This window comes from Nothoprocta perdicaria, unplaced genomic scaffold (assembly GCF_003342845.1).
Source record: "Nothoprocta perdicaria isolate Ctin4 unplaced genomic scaffold, notPer1 scaffold_430, whole genome shotgun sequence".
Taxonomy (NCBI): domain Eukaryota; kingdom Metazoa; phylum Chordata; class Aves; order Tinamiformes; family Tinamidae; genus Nothoprocta; species Nothoprocta perdicaria.
This window is the reverse complement of record NW_020455678.1, coordinates 151083-169287: the sequence shown is the minus strand read 5'-3', so window position 1 is coordinate 169287 and position 18205 is coordinate 151083. Positions and strand designations below refer to the sequence as shown.

Genomic DNA, 18205 nt, shown 5'->3' with positions numbered 1-18205 from the left:
CTGGAGGCCGGCCGGGCGGCGGCCCCAGGATAGCGGCCGCGCCGCGGCCGCTGCTTACCCCGGTCCAGGGCAGGGGCGGCCGCGCGGCGGCTGGCGGCGCCGGGCTGGGGCTCCGCTCCTCCTCGCCGAGCCGCGCACTCAAACAAACAAGATGGCGGCCGCGGCCCTTCCTGCCGCCCAAAGCAGCCGTTCAAATCGGCAGGATGTTTACTGTTAAAATGCTCCCGCGACCGCGCCGCTGCGCATGCGCGCCCGGCGGCGCAGGCCACGCTGCGCATGCGCCCRGCCCTGCCGCGCCACCGCCCGGGGAAGAGGCGGGGCATGGGAGAGACGTAAAGCTCAATGAGTGACAGTGACGTCAGAGAAGGGGCGGGGTTGGTGCGGGCTGGCGCGAAGGGGGYATGCGCATGCGCAGTCCGCGCCGGGACGCCGCTAAGATGGCGGCGGGGATGGGAGGTCTCATCGTTGGGCCCTTAGAAGGGGGTGGTTTGGGGAGGGGGCTGTTATGGGGTGACKTCAGACCTCCCGTTCGTCTGTGAACATGGCTGTTTAGTTCAGAACAAGCGTGTACACATCTACTTAATGTGCTCTCCAAGGAAGTCAGCACGCCAGGTCTCATTTCCAGGCTCTRTGTCCTGCACCTCGTGTCGAGGCTTGGCAGGTGTTTGTGCTGCGCTTGGGAGGTGTTTGGCCGCCATGGCCCTCCCTTGGGAGCACCCGCACACCCCGTGTGTTTCCTCTGTCTGGGGTAATTCGGCTTCAATACGATTGAGGTTTTCTTGTTTGAGGTTTSCCAATCTGTGATGGCCACTTGACAGAGAGAGGATCACGGCTACGGCTGGTGTTAAACAGCAGGACTAGGAGGGGAAATCAAGGAGTTCATGTTTCAGAATATAATTATTCTGGTCTTTCTGTGAGTTATTACTAAGTCTAAAGATGTGAGCATGTAAAATTGTGGATCAACAAGAATTTTTTTTTAGGCCAAGGAGGTCCTTAATACATAAGTCTTACTTAAATAGCTTTACAGAAACTTCTGTGTGTGTATTTGTGCATGTGTAATAAGGTATCAATTTACCAAAAATGGAATATTAATATGCGAAGAAAATCTGTTTTCTATGAAGTGTTTAGAAATACTCCTGCCTGTCATGTCAGAYGACAAACCTGTCAATATATATTCGTAGGTGATAACATCAACAAATAAATATCCAGGCTCAGTCTCTTGGTTCTCTTTCCTCAGACTTAGTTTTGCAGTTTTCAACAGTTATGCTTTTGAATAAAGTCTCTTTAGAATCTTAATTTGAAATAAACGTTGCTTTTCTGTATGCTCCACCTGGAGTTCTGCAAGGTGTGTAAATGTTTAGAGGGTGTTTTCTGCCAGAAGACATCTGCTGCGTCACCACTCCTTTACTCAGATCCTCACATGAAATGATTTAGTGGTCCAGGTGTTGGACTGGGGAATGTCTGGCTTCCACTAGACCTCAGATTAGGAAATATTATTCATTGTAGCAGTGCTGATAAACTGGGTGGGGTCAAGTCAAGCATCCACTGGAAACATGTACCAGGAAAGGTGCATCTTGTACTGCCATAGGAAAACAGGAAGGAAAAATATGCTAGCATTTATATATATATATATATATATATATATAGAGAGAGAGAGAGAGAGAGAGAGAGAGAAAGGGCTTCTTCAAGCATAACCATGCAAGGTGGAAATCCAAGCTCTTTATACTCTAACCCATATGGTTACTGAAAAGTCTGTATCATATCCTTGACTTGGCTCAGGTGATGCTAACTACAGTTCCATGCATTTTAATAAGAAATTTTTCTTTCTGTCTCTCAGCAGACATTGAATATTAAGTGGTTCATGCCCTAAATTATTTTTCTGGCTTGTGTTGGCCAGTATGTGGTAGTTGCCTATTTAGAGACTGCATCAAATTGTCCTTGACCAATAAAAGACAATAACTTGGTAGAAGAATTTTGATAAATTTATAAATTTTCCTAAGAATTCCTGCAATTGTTGCCTCATTTTTTTTTTCTATGCTTGATTCTGCTGTGCTTGGGCAGTCATTTTTCTCTGTAGAAGTTATCTTTGAAACCAAGTCTAAGATGCTTAAAATTAGCTTGTTGGATATACCCACTGTCTAACTAAAATCACAAAGCTAGCAGATAATTCCAGTGCTTAGTTTTTTCTTTAGAGATGAATGTTTTTTATGAATAAGTCAATTTTTTTAAAYATCACTTTTAGTTATTCTGCTAAAAATGAAAACAATTATGCAGTAAACATCTCTTTAAGATGTTTATTCTTTCCAATGCTTTGTACTTTGTATTCAGAGTCTCATAAGAATCATACATTATGATTCTCATAATGTACTTTGATTCTCATAAGTATCAATTATTTTAAAAGTATATGTATTTTCTCTATTCCTAAAGCTCATTTGCTCTTTTCACTCTAGTTAGAGTGCTCTGAATTTCCTCRCATTTGACAGATACCATATCCCATCTTCTTGCCTCATTTTTTTTTCTAAATACAATGACCACAAGAAAAGCAGCACATTGTTTGATTTGTATGCTGCACCCAGTTTGCTGCTGAATTTTTTTCCTCTGGCTCTGCTCAGCCTCTTGCATTCCAGATGGTACTTAAAAAAAGCAGGCTGATTATGTACACTCTTGCTGGCATATAGTGAATTACATTATGCTGTGACATTTAGAAAGAAACTGAGGCAAAAAGACTGTTTCCATTTCCAGCTTTGATCAAGTGTACCTAGCAGGTAACACCCATAATGTTAAAGTGCAAAAATTCTTAGTTTGTATAGGTAACTTTTTCTTTGGGGAGAGGACTACATGTAATTCCTTTTAAGTAACGCAAGTATTCATTTTTTTTTTCTCAATAAATGTGAAGCTTGGCATCTAGGTCCTCTCGAGTCCTCTCCACCCTTCTTCCAGTGTAAGCCATTTTGTGCAATTGCTGCAAAGTGCTGGTAACAATTTTGTCAGATGAATTGCTCTTATGAGCCACAAAGAAGAAAATCAAGCAGTTAGAGTCATCACACACTCCTATCATAAAAAAAAAAAAAAAAAAAGAAAAAGAAAAAAAGAAAAAAGTAAAAAGAAAAAAACTCATAATATGTAATTTGATTAGAACACACGTGCTCTTAAAAACTCAACATTTCAAGTCAGCAAAATTTGCCCAATGTGTTGTATCTAGTCTAAAGAGGAATTTCAGCCTCTGCTGAAAGTAGGTTGCCTCTGCTACAGCTGTGTAGGAGAGTGTGAGGCGCTCAGAGACCTGCTGCTGCAAKTGCATATGGCTGGGAGCTTTCAGCTGCAAGCCACGGCTGCCTCAGGTGATCCCTAGCTATGATGGTTCCTGATATGGTCCTTCAGTGGCACTGCTAAAACAGCTTAATACTCTGACATTAGTCTGCAAGCATTTGTACTCACACAGCTTGTCATTTAACATCCAGCTTGCATGTTAGATTTCCTTCAATTAAAGAAGGCTTTTCCTGAAGCTTCTGAGGAAGTCACATTAATAATTTMATCTGTAACAGGTCTAAGATTCACAGATGCTAAATAAAAGAAAATACAGAGTCTTCTTGGTCATCTGGGACAATCTGAGAAATTGTGACAATATTTTTAAAAAGTAGTTACTTTATGACTCGGTATTTGTAGAAGCAAGAAATGAAGTTCATTAGACCTCAAGCCTCAAAGTGTTAYGATAGAGTCTGGACCACATGTAACTCCTTGGGTTTATGATCCTTTGGAGAGTAAAGAGCCCTTGTCTCGTTCCATTTCACTCAGAGCGGAATGCAGTTGTTTTACAGAGCACTTCCTCTGGCYAACACAGCTTTCCTAGTCATGGTAGAGCTGAACCAGAGCTGTCTGTGAGCAATCTGTGGCTCCCTGATTTTTTACTCCTTTTCAGTATGGGCAGTTCTAATCCTGTTTTTCAATTATTATTAGGAATAATTGCCCTTTCAGTTCTTGCCCTTTCTGCTTTTGCTCCACCATACATCCTTTTGCCAGTAACTATAGACAGAAAGGTTTTATATTTATTTTATGGAACTGAGGAGATACAACTAAGACAAAAAAAAAAAGTCTACCCTTGTGAAATGATAATGGAAATTCAGTTCTTGATGCTTGCTAAAACTAGATAGGTGAAATGTTGGTGCAATCTGTGACACATAACCAATACAAATAAATAAGAGTGTCAGTGTCATTTCAGAGTCCAATTTTGTTTCTTAGAATAAACACATTTTTTTTCCCTAGCTCAGGAGAAGTAATATAAGAATTTCAAATTATCCGTACACTCAGCATTCTTGTGCTGGCCTTTGTGACTCAATTATGTACCAGCCCATTTCTGTAGAACATGTTTTCTTTCCATGTTATGGAAGTAAAATTTAAAAGGTAATTGTTATTCAAGATAGCTTCCTTCCCTTWCTTTCCACAACACACTTTACTTCCAATAAAGTTTAATATGTATTTTGCCAATTGTAATTTTAACTTTATGAAAAACAGATCTTCAGGTTATCAGAATAAGTTTTGCTTACGTAGCAGGACGTAATAATATTCAGTTTTAACCATTAAACATCAATAACACTAACTTGGAGCTGTAGGTTTCAAATGTAATTACTGCTCAGTTCCAGTCTTTCTCTACTCCCCTGTTCTATTACACTCTTCCAACATATCTTTCCTCCTCCCAACCTGCTAGGTATAATTTCTGAACATTTTTAATTTCTAAAATTGATCAAAAAGATGAAATAGATGAGGAAATTTGCACTTAGTGGATGATCCATAGGAAGGAGGAGGGAGTTCTGTGTGGAGAGACTGAAGTCAAACATCAGAATGCAAAATAAACATTGATTTTTAAATAGACTTTCAGTCAAATCCATCAACCTTACACATACCCTGAGTACTGGTGCTCTACAGCATTTTAGTTGTGAGCAGTTTTATATTAATACAGATTTTGTGGAAATTAAACTATGATGTTTTGTGTGTACATCACTTCTCTTGCAGCATGAGGATATTGATGTAATATTTACCTTAGGGAAAATAATTAAATGTTAAAATGTTTATACTGTCATTTTATCTGATTCATTGAATCACAAAGATATGTAATCCTGATGTATATGAAATGTATCTGTCACTGGTAATRTSTGAATGTTGTCCCAAGATAGAATACACAAGCATTTATAGTATTTCATACCCGTTATAATCCACTCTATATTTCCCTGAATAGGGAACTTTTAAAAAAGATAAATATTTTAAATCATTTAGGAATCATAATGCATTCTGTAAGTGTTTCTGAGGCTGGTACATCTCTGGAATATAAAATACAAATTGACTAGAGTTTGCCATGCTGTAGTAATTGGATGCATTARTTTCAGAATCCCCTGTGAGAGTGTAAATCATGCATCATGGGTCAAATCCTAGTTAGGCCATTTGATTTTACCCCCCTCTCTTTTACCTAACATCTCAGCCACCTGTGATGTCAATTGATACTGTTTTCCAACTGATRACCTAAAAGCTCTTTTTGATTATCAGAACTATGGCTTTAATTATCTGCTCTGTTATAGCAGAGTTATGCTGTATGGGTAGACTTAACTCTTTTGAGTTAAAAATGACAGAAACAACAGATCTGATCTTTTGGCAGGCATTAACTTATAGGCTTTCCAAGTTATGTTTTCTTGTATCCCACCTCTTTCTCAGAACGGTAGAYGTGGTACAATCAATAACTATTCAGTGATCTTCTTCCTGAAATACACCAAGATGTGGCAAAACTCTTAATAGTTTCTTGGAGAATGGCTAGACCTAAAACATGTTGATACCTATTAACTGGTAGCAAATATCTTCATCACAAAAATTCTTAGAGGTGAGGTCTATGTACCTCGTCATGACTTTCTGGTAGCAATGTAGAGTACTGAGCTTTCAGATGGAAATAACCACAAGTTTCAGCAAAGAAAAAGGTGTTTTTGTCTTTTGTGGCCACTGAACCTCTAAGGTAGGCTTTACATGCATCAGCAGGAAAGTATCCATTTTTCTTCTGATTATATTACAGCTACATTGATGATTTTATTTTATGTGTCTGTACATAAATTTTTTGCAAGCCATTTTTCGCAAGCCGGGAAAGTTTTTTTGTACAGAAGCGGCTCCAAAGGCCATTTTCAGTGTCATTTTCTGTCTCTCTCATTGCAGTAGCAAGACGTAGCTGCTGTTTGGAAAGCCACGACTAACAGTTGTGTCTGGCTTGTGAARCTGCAGTCATCCAGTGGTGATGTGTCAAAGAGAAGCACAAGTTCCACTGTACCACCCAATATTGTCACTGAGATGTGCGTGACTTGTCCATTCTATCTATGGACTATGGAAAATTCTATTGAGATTACAGGTTTAAATTATATTGTTGTAAGGGATACCTGGAAACAAATCCTACCATTTAAACAATTTAATTTTGTAACTCAAAATTGACTTTCAGCCTAATGGGCTTCAGCTAAGCATCCCTCAAATCTTCATAGAAACTGAAAGTGGAGAAAAAAGAGCATCTGAAAGTTGAATATGTTATTCAGAAGAAATTGCATTCTCTACTTAGAAACAACACTTCACAGTGTGTTAGAAGTCAGCTATTTGCTTGAACATAGATGCAACATCCTGAATAGTATGACATGATCGTAATGAATATTCTTAATATAAAGTAACTTTTTCTTGTAGGCAAACCTGAAAGAAAACCTTTAAGAAAAAATGTGTAGCAAAGATTCTGAGTCAGACTATATAACATCTATGGATGCTCAGCAAGATTGGCCATTGGCATAAATCAGCCTGTCATTAAATCAAGTACTGGAAGTTAGTAGAAATATATTATGTCATATCAGATATGTATCTTGTCGCTTGTCTTTTTTTTTCTTTTTTACGGGAACCAAAATGCAGCCTTCCCTCTGGATGACCTTTTCCTATGGCTATGGAGTATTCTTTTGCAATTTCTTTGATTTCACAATTCATATTTGTGATTATATTTTAAAGTGGTCATTTAAATATTTTTCAGAAGAAATATATATAAATATCTGTTGAAATTTGCTCCTAGATACATTTTACTGTGGTATATGGCTATGGCTCTATTTCCTTTTGTGATCAAGTAGTGATTAAGRAAACTTAAGTAGACTAAAGCATTTATAGAGAATTAGGAGTTAGARCAACATGGTAGATCAAAATAGCTATTAAACAAAGAATGAATCCAAGTGCTGTTCAGCCATGAAAAGCTATACATTATATATACAGTATATTAGCTATACTATCCAATTTCCAGTGCTATTTAAAATGTCAGCATTGTTTCTCTGTCTTTATAATCATAAATGATTCTTCCAAGATACTGTAATTTAATTATATTAATAATAGAGATTTATGTAACACCCCAACAATAAGTATTCATAGATAAATGAATTGTACTTTATATGAAGACTACTTTGATAAATACTTTTTATTGAATTAATAGAATATTAATAAATATTATAAGCAAACTGTAGGTACAACTAGAATAAATTGAAGCATCTGGAACTGCTTAAGTAGATGTTGTCAGAGATTTTTATACACCAAGGTCACAAGCAAGTTGTAGCCCTATTAGCCACTGTGGTGGTCTTGATTGACCAGGACATAGGTTGATGTGTATTTGTGAACTGATGAATGCCTAACAAGAAGAAGCTCCTCTGGTTATCACTCTTTTAGGGACTAATGACATGTCCTGTGACAGATCAAGGACAATAGTGGTAAGCTGGTCTTGAGCATGAATGCATGAGGGTGAGAGTCCATTAGATCCCCAGTGAAACTGAGTGAGGAGTGTAAAGGAGGGGCTCAAATGCACAGCGCTTTGCCAGGGAATAGCCAATGGACCTGTCAAGAGCTGGTGGATCAAGCTCAGAGGGGAGACCAACAAGGAGAACACCATGTAAGGTATYTGCTACCGATCAAAGGAATGTGATGGATGAAGTTTTCAGAGAACTTAAATCTTCTGACCACAGACCCTGGTCTCTTGGTTAAGCAGGACCTTGACCACTCCTTTATCTGCCAGGAGAGCAGCTTAGTGGTACAAGATCTCGGAAGTGGGCTGGTAATCTCAGTGATAATTCAGATGCTGGCTGAGCTGTCTTGGGAAGTGCATCTTGTGTCTCTGCTACTCATGCAGGAAAGGACTTGTCAGGAATGTGATAACCAATGGAAGTTTTGCCTGCAGTTACCATCAGACTGCAGACTTCAGGATCTTGAGGGAAGTGAGAAAAGTTCTAGGTATCTCTGGTCTCTGCGACCATGACCTTGAGTTATGTGGTAGGTAAAACTCTGCCCATGCTAATGTGCTTACAAGGCTTGCATGATTGATCCTGAACTGACCCATTACTTGGCATTCATCTGATGATCCCTGTGCTGTCAGCTGATTCTGTTACTGCCACCAGCCTGACCCTGCTTACCTAGCTGAGATGTGAGGTGATGGTGCCCTATGGGTAAGAGCTCTGTGCAAGCTATGCATGATGACCTGCAACTCCCAGCTTATCTTCCCTCCTGCTCCCTAAAACTGGAGGGGGAAGGGATTTACTTTTAAGCAATACAGATGTCACCCATGCACTCCCACACTCCCACTGTCCCCCAGGACACTGTATACCCAGGCAGTCTGTCCAGCATGCAGGGATCAAGATGCTGGGACAGAATATCTGAGGATGTTGATTGACAACTGTTTGAACATGAGCCAGCAGTGTACCCAGCTGGCCAAAAAGGCCAACAGCATCCTGGCTTGTATCAGGAACAGTGTAGCCTGCAGAGCTCGGGAAATGATCATCCCTCTACACTCAGAACTGGTGAGGCTGCACCTTGAACGTTGTGTTCAGGTTTGGGCTTCTCACTCCAAGAAAGACATTGAAGTGCTGGATTGTGTCCAAAGATGGGCAACAAAACTGGTGAAAGGACTGGAGCACAGACCTTATGAGGAGCGAGTGAGAAAGCAGAGGTTATTTAGTCTGGATACGATGAGGCTCAGGGGAGACCTTATTGTTCTCTACAGCTGCCTGAAAAGAGGTTGTAGTGAGGCAGGGGACAATCTCTTCTCCAGTATAACAACAGACAGAACATGAGGAAATGGTCTCAAGATACATCAGAGGAGTTTCAGGTTGGATATTGGGAAAAAAAATCTACACGGGAAGAGTAGTCAAGCATTGGAACAGGCTGCTCAAGGAACTGGTGGAGTCACCATCCTTGGCAGTGTTCAAGAAACGTGCAGAGCACAGAATCACAGAGAATCATAGAATGGTTAAGGTTGAAAGGGACCTCTAGAAATCCTCTAGTCCAACCTGCCTGCTCAAGCAGGGAAATACATTTTAAGACATTGAATCGATTTTATGATTAAAACGAATGCATTTTAACGATGAGGGGCCTGAGGCTTACTGACCTTGAAAAGGTGAGCAATACTGATATTAAGTGCTCTTAGGCCAGGTTAGAGAACAGAAGTTGCTCTTCTTACCATTAGCTTTGTTATTGCAGATGAGGCACTTAGGGACATGGTTTAGCAGGTATGATGTTGAGGGGCTTGTGGTTGGACTCGATGGTCTCTAACTGTAATGATTCTATGATTCTMTGATATGTTACCTGTGCTGATTTCCTGGTGGGAGACTAGGACACCAGTTTTTGAGCCCTTATGTTGCCTGCAACTTTTTTTTYAGGTTGGGAGCCATGTGCTGATTTTTGGGTGTGTTCCTACAGTGATTAGTTTCTCCAGCCTGTCCTACCTCTCACCTCTGTGGACTGTGGAGATTTACACCCTTTGTCCTGTGCTCCTGACAAAAGCAGCTCCTGTGGGTGTTGCCTGCAAACGGCTAGTTGATGTGATAAAATTGTTTTAATGTGTCCATAAAAACAACAAAGGCAATTATCAAATGTATCAGTCAAAGTGTTTCTAATGGAGGTGTTGATATGGATGTTGGTGTGTTAATGAAGTCTCAGGAATACCCTGAATACTCTTGACTACATCAATTGTTGGTAATTAAATGGGCTCATAGGCCTAAAGCCCATTCCACCCTTCCCCCTCCCACTTAAAAAAAAAAAAAAAAGAAAAAAAAAAGAAGTCCAGGATTCATCCAAAACCATCTACTTGGAATGACTCTGGCTTATGCTGTTCCCTGGACCGTGCAGCATCTGGAGGAGTTCTAGATGGTATGGGCTAAAATTGCACAAAGGAACTTGTTAGCATTTTATTGGTATGTATGATCATGTACACAAACCCATGACCTGGCCTAATTTACTATTTTAATTATAATCTTTACAGATTTCCATTTCTAGGAACAGAGATGTAAACTGCAGCAATGGAAGGTTTCGGAGGGACAGGAAGCCTATTTGCGTCCGGAGAATAGAAGGGAATGGCTTAATTAAGGTAACAAAATCAGAGGAGGATATGATGGCTTTTTGTCAACAGAGGTAAATGCCAGAGAAGGTGAAGTTTCAGCCAAGTGGCAATGCTAACTCAAGGATAAATTGATACAAACTGTTCACAGGAAAATTGAAGCTAGGTATTAAAAGAAAATTTAGAAACATCAAAAAAATGCAATTCTAGAACAGGAAATTGAAGGGTGAGAGGAACCCTCTAGGTATTTTTTATTATGAAGCTTGTTTAATTTGAGAAATAGATAATATAACATGATTGCCAGATTGTATMCCATTCCACATTTCTGAAATCTGTGATTTCTTTTTTATAACCCTTTATTCAGTCCTTATTCATTTCTATTTCAAATATAAATAACTAAAGTATATTTAGGCTATTTTGGTAAATCYTGGCAGTATCTTAAAAAAATCATGATTTGCCTGAGCTGTCACCTTTTCTAAAATCTCATGCTGTATTGGGGATAATTACTCTCTCCCAAATTATGAATACTCTTTCCTAAATTTAAAGGAAATCCTAGTAAATCCTAAGCCATGATGGGCCTAGTTCTGTCTACTTTCTCAACCCAGCCCCACAAGCCGGGAACAGCTACCAGGCAAAGGAGCCCAGCAATCACACTGAGATCAAAAGAAGGGAAGGATTGGGCTGAGTGAGAGTTATGCAAGACACACTGCAACACAAGGGATAYTAGAGCAATATACAAACCATTCGCTTCCCAGAGAGGCAGGATGTCAGGAAACAAAAAAGTTTTTCATGTTTTCAGCCTCTGTCCAGAGAGATTAATGGGGAAAAAAAAAATCTTATTTTGATTTTTTTTTTAATTTGAAATTTCCAATGGAGTTTGTCATGTTTAAGCTGTCTAAAAGTCAGGCTTATTCCAAGSTAGTGGACTAGTCCTCTCTGCTTCAGAGAAAGTCAGTAATACTGATGAGGAAATGGGATCAGAGCCTGCTCCCAGACTGCAGAGTGAACTGCAGGAAACTGYAGTAAAAGATTACAATGGAACCAGCAATACAATTACGGCAATATGTATGAATCAAAACTAAATACGAAACATCTATTGCAGAACTAACCCATGGTCACACTCAGATAAAGGGCTAAATATGATATATTAAAAAAATTAATACTGATATAGATAATGTACCCACATTTAGGCAGTATTTTCTCTCTTAATACAAACCCTATATATAGGGGCATAAGGCGACTGTTCTGAAAATGAGGGGAAAATCTCTCTTATGCATTTTTTTTCCAAATTGTCTGTTCCAAAATTGTTTGTTACAGGACTTCTAGCCTCTTCTATTAAGACTTCTTTTGCTAGTCARTGCTTTATTCTATGCTACAATAATAACATATATATGTATAGAATATGTATTGCTTCATCTAATAGAAATGGCAGCAACACAAAAGGAGTAGAAGAAATTAATAAAAGATGCTGTAAAATGAATTGTCTTTGCCTTATTGGTTTCCTAAGTGATTCTGAAAACCCATCTATTACATTTCTCAACATTTTTCAAGCTCACTTTTTTTGAGGTAGTAAAAAAGATACRAGAATTCTCAGCTCTGGTAATACTGTAGATATTTAGAATCAATTATCATATACATTTATATCACTGTAAGATTTTCCATATACCTTTACAGTGGTAGACAGAAACATTCAGTTCTAAATGCCGCAAGCCAAGATATCGTCATCTGCTTTAGGAAAGAAATGCAGATTTTTCCCTTTGTCTAAGCTGCCCTTCACGGTGCCATCAGAAATTTATTTATCTATTGGAACTTCAGAAAAAGCAGGGCTCATCAGGTCTAAATGTTTGTATATAGTTTCTGGTATGTACCTATATGTATTTTTATTTGTTTGTTTGTTTGTTTGTTTGTTTGAGTGATCTCCTTGTGTGTAATCACCTAATGATTGCTAATGGAACATGCAGCTCCATGGGCAGCAGAGCTATTTCTCCCTTGTCTGTGGTGCCACATATTCTTCCGCCCTCACCTGGGAGGGAATGAGCTTAGGTCCCCTAAGCTTCTTTCCCACCTTCATACCAGTTTCCTCCCATGAAGAGGAATATCAGGTTTCCAAAATCTTTCATAAACTTCAGGATCTGGAAACTTCAGTCCCTTCAGAAATTTGTTAGAAACTGGCTGAGTGGTTCAAAGGTTGTTAGGGAAGAGTTGACAGATGCCTTAAATAAGCCTCATTTCCTTTCAAATGCTGGCTAACAGCTTGCTGTGCTATGAGCAGAATTTTCCAGAGAAAGCARAAGACAGATCTGTAGGACCGTGCTCACCCTATGCCAAGAACAAAATTCATGCTCCAGACTACTGAAAAGCTACTGAAAAGCTAAAACTCCAAAAGTCATATAAACTGTTTAACATGGAGTAAACCACTTTCTGTCTGCTGGTTCTATTCTAAGAAAGAGATGAATTGCTTTTGGCCAAACTTTGGAAATAATAGCTAATATATAATTATTGCCTACCGAGCTACCTACATTCTAGTTCTATAGTTCATTCTATAAAAAGTCCTGCTGCTCTCAGACTCCATATATATCAATATCAACAGCAAGAGCTGTTTTTAGGGGCTGTTTTATTTTTTTTTTCTGTGAACATTTAACAGGCTAACTAGGATGCAACTTTTTTTTTTTTTTTTTTTTTTTTTTTTTTTTTTTTTTTTTTAGGATGAAAGGCATATATGTGTTGCTTTTCGGACAACATATGCATGCACACCCACTCACATCCTATTCTGAGGTCTTTTATTCATCCTCAAAATAAGGTTTTGCATAAACCTTATACAAGCTTTCAGCACAGGAGAAAATTTCACCTACTCAGCACATTTTTTTTTAAATGAAAATCATGCAAAGTTTGTCTCATAAAAACACACAAGTATTATTTGTCAATCTTCCTTTCAAGACAAAACCAATCTCAGTGAAGCCCACCTAAGTTCTGATTCAGAACCTAAATATTCCTAAAGCTGTCATGGCTAATAGGCAGAAATCCCTTAGCTCCCAGCTTTTCAATAAACTTCATATATATAGTACAACTGCAGCTCCCGGCAGTTAAATACCACACCCCCTTGTAAATTTGGCTTTGTTTTCCTTCTAAGGAAAGTCTAAGTCTTTCCTTCTAAGTCCTTCTAAGTCTACCTCTATTTCTCTCATTAGCAGTGGAAAGARTCACAGTGAAAGCACATGAAAATTACAGGTGATGGGCAAATGCCTCCAGTAGCCAAGGCGAGAACTCAAAAGTCAATTTATAGAAAATGACATCAAGATACTATAATAATATGATATGGAGATACATATGTCTGTGTTCTGCCTGTATGAAGAAGCACGCCTCTTAGATTCATTAATATGAATTGCACGGTTTCACATGCATAGTTTCTCCTTGTGTATTGCTTTCTTATGTTTTCCTTAAATTTTAATGGCATACTATTTTAACTATAGAGATGAAAGAGAATGAATGAACAGGATGCACTTTGCCATGAGGATCTACATGACATTATGGACAGGTTGGTATGGAAATGCAGACACACAGGAAGACCTAGAGAGGGCTCTGGTTTTGACTAAAAGGCTTTCATAGAGCAAAGCTGAGGAGCTGATCTAACTTGCTCTTGGCTCTTTGCACTATGAGGGGCCAAACTAGGTTAGTGGCAGCAACGATCTTACTGTGTCATGGACCAACAGGACTGAGATAACAAGTTAAGTCAGAAATAGCAGAATAACCAAGGAACTGCATGTCAGAGTAGCACTTGAATTAGGGAAAATTGGTAAAAGAAAAGTATTTCTTAATTCGTCTGAATTTGCCCACTCRTGTGAGTGATGTTCCAGTTAAGCAGAGCTGTTGGGGGGGAGGGGCAAGGATGCTAAACCTTAACAACGTACAGTGGTGGGGCTAGGTAGGATCCTGCAGCCAAGATTGCACTGCTCTGCCTCCAGGACAAGTTGTGGGACATAAACACTTCAGCAGCTTCTGCTTGCGTTAGCTTTGTGCGAATCTCCCTGCACCACATTCCAGCAACATTCCAGGATGTTAGCCAGGATGATGCAAAGACATCAGAATGGCAAATAAAACCTCAAAGCTGAAAGCTCTGTGCTGAAATTAAGAAACATCAGAACAACAGTTGTCTCCAACAATTTAGGCTGCCTGATGTTTTTAACCTGTCACTTAAAAATAAGCACAAGTATAYCTATTAAGGACAAATTATTTCATTGGACCGATGTAGATGACTTAGCAGAGTTTTGGCTAAAGGGCTAAATCCTATTGTACAATTATTTTTAATACACTTCATCTTATCCATAATGTTAACACTCAGTTTACTTCTAAAATTCTCTAAGTGATAACATTTCTGACAATTATGGATTTACCTTCTTAGTGTACTTAGTGTGTTGATTGGTTCTGCTTATAGTAAAGTCTGAAATTGCAGTCCTTGATGTACTTTATATGTGGAAGTCCATGGTTCAGCTGGATTTAAGTTGAGATGTACCTTGAGATAATAACTCTCCAAGTTGTCTAAAAGAGAAGTCTTTCCCTTGGCTCCTGCTTTAGTCACTGGAAAGGTCTTAGTGGTCTGAATAGTCCTTGAGATGCCTTTATTGTCTTCTTCTGTGGAGATTGCCCTATGGCTCAATCTGGGTGACATGTCTGTCCTTCTTCAATCTCTATGCAAAGTCTCTCGGGCCACCTGACTCCTCCCATGGGTGCTTTGGTGAAGGACCTAAACAAAGGTGTGCTGAAGCTGGGAAGATAGGTCACAATACAGCAGCACATTAATGGTATTACCTCACTTTAGTCTTGTAAAAGTTAACAGTCTATTCTTAGGATTTTCCTTATGGGAATGTCTTTGCCTTTAGAGGGCTGACAAAGTTACGCCCAGAGGGCAGTTCCTCCTGCTTGTGCCCAATATGTGTTTTAGGGTGGAAAGTTGTGCCCTTGGAAGATATTTTTCTCCTTCCACTGACTAGAAAACTAGTTTAAACTGGATAGCCAACTTCTAGATAACATAAAGATAAATACMCCCTCCATGGCCTGATACTGGCTCGCCTGGAATGTTTGCTGAGAGATTACCCCGATAGCTCTGGGTGCAAAGTTACATTTTAGGAAGAGATCTGCATCACAGAGTTACACTGTAGTAGTTGAGTAGGGTTGTTTTACACAGCAAAGAAACTGTGAAGAACTGTGAAGAGACTGTTCTTTGAACTTTTTTTTCTTTTCTCTTTTTTTTTTTTTTTTAAGATAGATCCAGATTTATCAACATCTATCAGAAAAGATATGTAAGCATAAAAAAGAACTTCTCTATTTTGGGTCACCTAGTGTATTTTTTGAGTGTAAAAACTCTCTCTCTAGAGTTTTTCTACAGCATCTTTATGTATCTTCATTTTCTTTCTTCCCTAAAACTCCCCTGAGCCTTTTAAGATCATCATCAAAGCTAAACCAATATCTCACTCCAGCTCAGATGATTCCTAAAACTGTTGGTACTGTATTAGTGTGTCACCTCATGGAAGTGTCCTGTTCCCTACATGTGATATGACATTCCTGAGATGCCTTTTCACTTATAGCACATACAGAGAATTGAGAAGATATGAGACAGAAGGGATCTAATGTAAGAAAATGTGGCATTGTCCTCTACAGAAAATTGCAGGCTTTTAAAGCTGAGCTGCAGAGAGCTTTTTAGGTATGTTTATATATGGTTTGTTTTTCCTTAAAATGAACAAAGAAAACTTTGAATGTGCTATTTCTTTTTATCCTTAAAGCCAGGAACAATTTCATAAAGGAAGTATCTTTTCAAAGAGTAAATGTCATGCATTCTATGAAAAACTAACAGCTRTGGGAAGCACATACCCAGCTCAGAAGCCCTCTTTCTGCCAGGAGTCTGTACTTCCAGCTCACTTATCAGTTTAACCACAAACATTCAAGTATCAGCATATGTTTGTTCAGGGAGAGAGAGAGGCCCTCAGAGATGTGGGTTTGTGTGTACAGTAGGCAATTATTTTGCAACATGAGCAAGAATAAAGAGAAATAAAATTTTCTATAAGCGTCTACCTGTTTTTCATAGAACTTAGCTTTGGGAGAGACCATTAGTTATACGACCTGATATCAGAGGCTATCCTAGGGTTTAGAAACCAGGCGGTATCTCTCAAATTTGGGGATGTGAGGAGCAGAAGTTTTTAGAGGCCCCTTTTGGACAGACAGAAGTGGTGATGAGGAAGAGAAGAGAGCACAATTTCCTTTCCAGGGCTTGCTGCTGCTGACTGCACACATGCAGGGGCGCATCTGCCTACTAACTGTCCCCATTTCCTAGGAATCATGGACCTTTCTAGGGTTTCAGTTAAACTTCTGTCATGAGGTAGAGCAGGACAATCCATTTTCTTCAGTATTACTGCTGTTAGTTGGGAGCCAAACAACTTTAAGAATAAAGTTACATTTAAGACTCTCCATCACGTCCTACTTGTTTTCAAAGTTTTCAGAGGATGTTTTTCTCCATTAGCGCTTGGGCAGCTCGCACCTCAGAGGAGTATTGTTGTCTGGAGTTTATTTTATTGTTGAGACTGCTGTGTAATCTTCTGATCCAAGAAGTAACAAATATCACAAAAGCTGAAAACATACCGTCTTTTCTGCTCTCCAGGGCACCTATCCAAGATGATTTTGCCTCTGGAGATAAGAAAGAGATACATAACACATGCGTTGATTTATTTTTTTACGTACTAAAGCTAAGGACTGATAAATCAAACAAAGAAGCTGGGAGCTTGATTCTGTGTTACATCGATTTTACACAAAAATAAAACTGATATAATGGAGTAAACAATATAGGAATAAAACTGATATAATGGAGTAAACAAGCAGGCCCACGATGCAGTATAAAAAAGCCAGGCAGGAGTGTGGGCTCTTAGGAATGATTTAATCACTGTTAGTGGAAGAAGTTCTAGAGGATTCCTGCAGAGTTAAAATAAGGCAGCAACTATTTTGTGTTAAAGATTATGATAATGCTAGAGATTAATGTCAGAACTTATACTATAATATCTTACATATAAGGCCGAGGATGCTTTTAAAATTCCTTCTGTCAGTAAGGTTGTATCTTTATCCACACAGTAAATTTGTAGAGTGACTTGCTGTGCTGCTAAAAGCTAAAAAAAMCCACCCCTTCCTCCTATATAAAGTCCTCTGCATGCCCTCATGGCATGGGTACAAGGTGCACTTCTAGCTCTACCCGCCTCTTACCAGGCTTAAGTGACCTTGGGACTCACTGTGTGATGCCCCTACCTGAGTGCAGCCTGCTTGTGATGACTCTCGGCTTCACATATCCTGAAAGCCTCAACCTTGGTTGCTGCGTAGTTTCCCCTATTTACCCTGTGCCAGGTAAGAATGTGGAAAAAAAGCAATCACACCACTATCCAGGCAGATCCACCAAACCATCCACATAAGCGCATTTCTGACAAAGAGAATTTTGTCTAATGTCATCCATTATATACCACTGGAAAGCTCTGGAAAGTTTTTCTCTTCTTTCCCCTTGCCTTGCCTTGCCTTGCCTTGCCTTGSTTTGCCTTGCCTTCCCTTGCCTTCCCTTCCCTTGACATTTGCTATCCTCYTACTAGAGGCCTCTGTTAGAGCTAACTGTACTGGCACAAGTTTGTTAGCCCTAGTGGGCAACAAATCAAGTACCACAGTGTAAGAGATTTTGAATTTCTTCAATACTCAGTGATATCAAAATTGTTAGATGTCAAGACTCATGGTATCTGTAGGCCTGGTCTCTTGCCCAGTTATGCACTGTCCTGCCCAGTCCTTCATCCTTTCTCCAGGTTCTATCTTCCTCTCCCTCTC

At 39.3% G+C, this 18205-nt stretch overlaps 1 protein-coding gene across 1 annotated transcript in view; it reads right to left on the bottom strand.

Annotated features, from left to right (window-relative positions):
• Window positions 1-124, bottom strand: part of RAD21 (RAD21 cohesin complex component) — a 23624-nt gene extending 23500 nt beyond the window's left edge. Inside the window, exon 1 of the mRNA XM_026046305.1 lies at window positions 59-124. The gene's annotated coding sequence lies outside the window, so the exon portion shown is untranslated. The remainder of the gene's footprint in view (window positions 1-58) is intronic.
• Window positions 125-18205: the final 18081 nt, after the last annotated feature.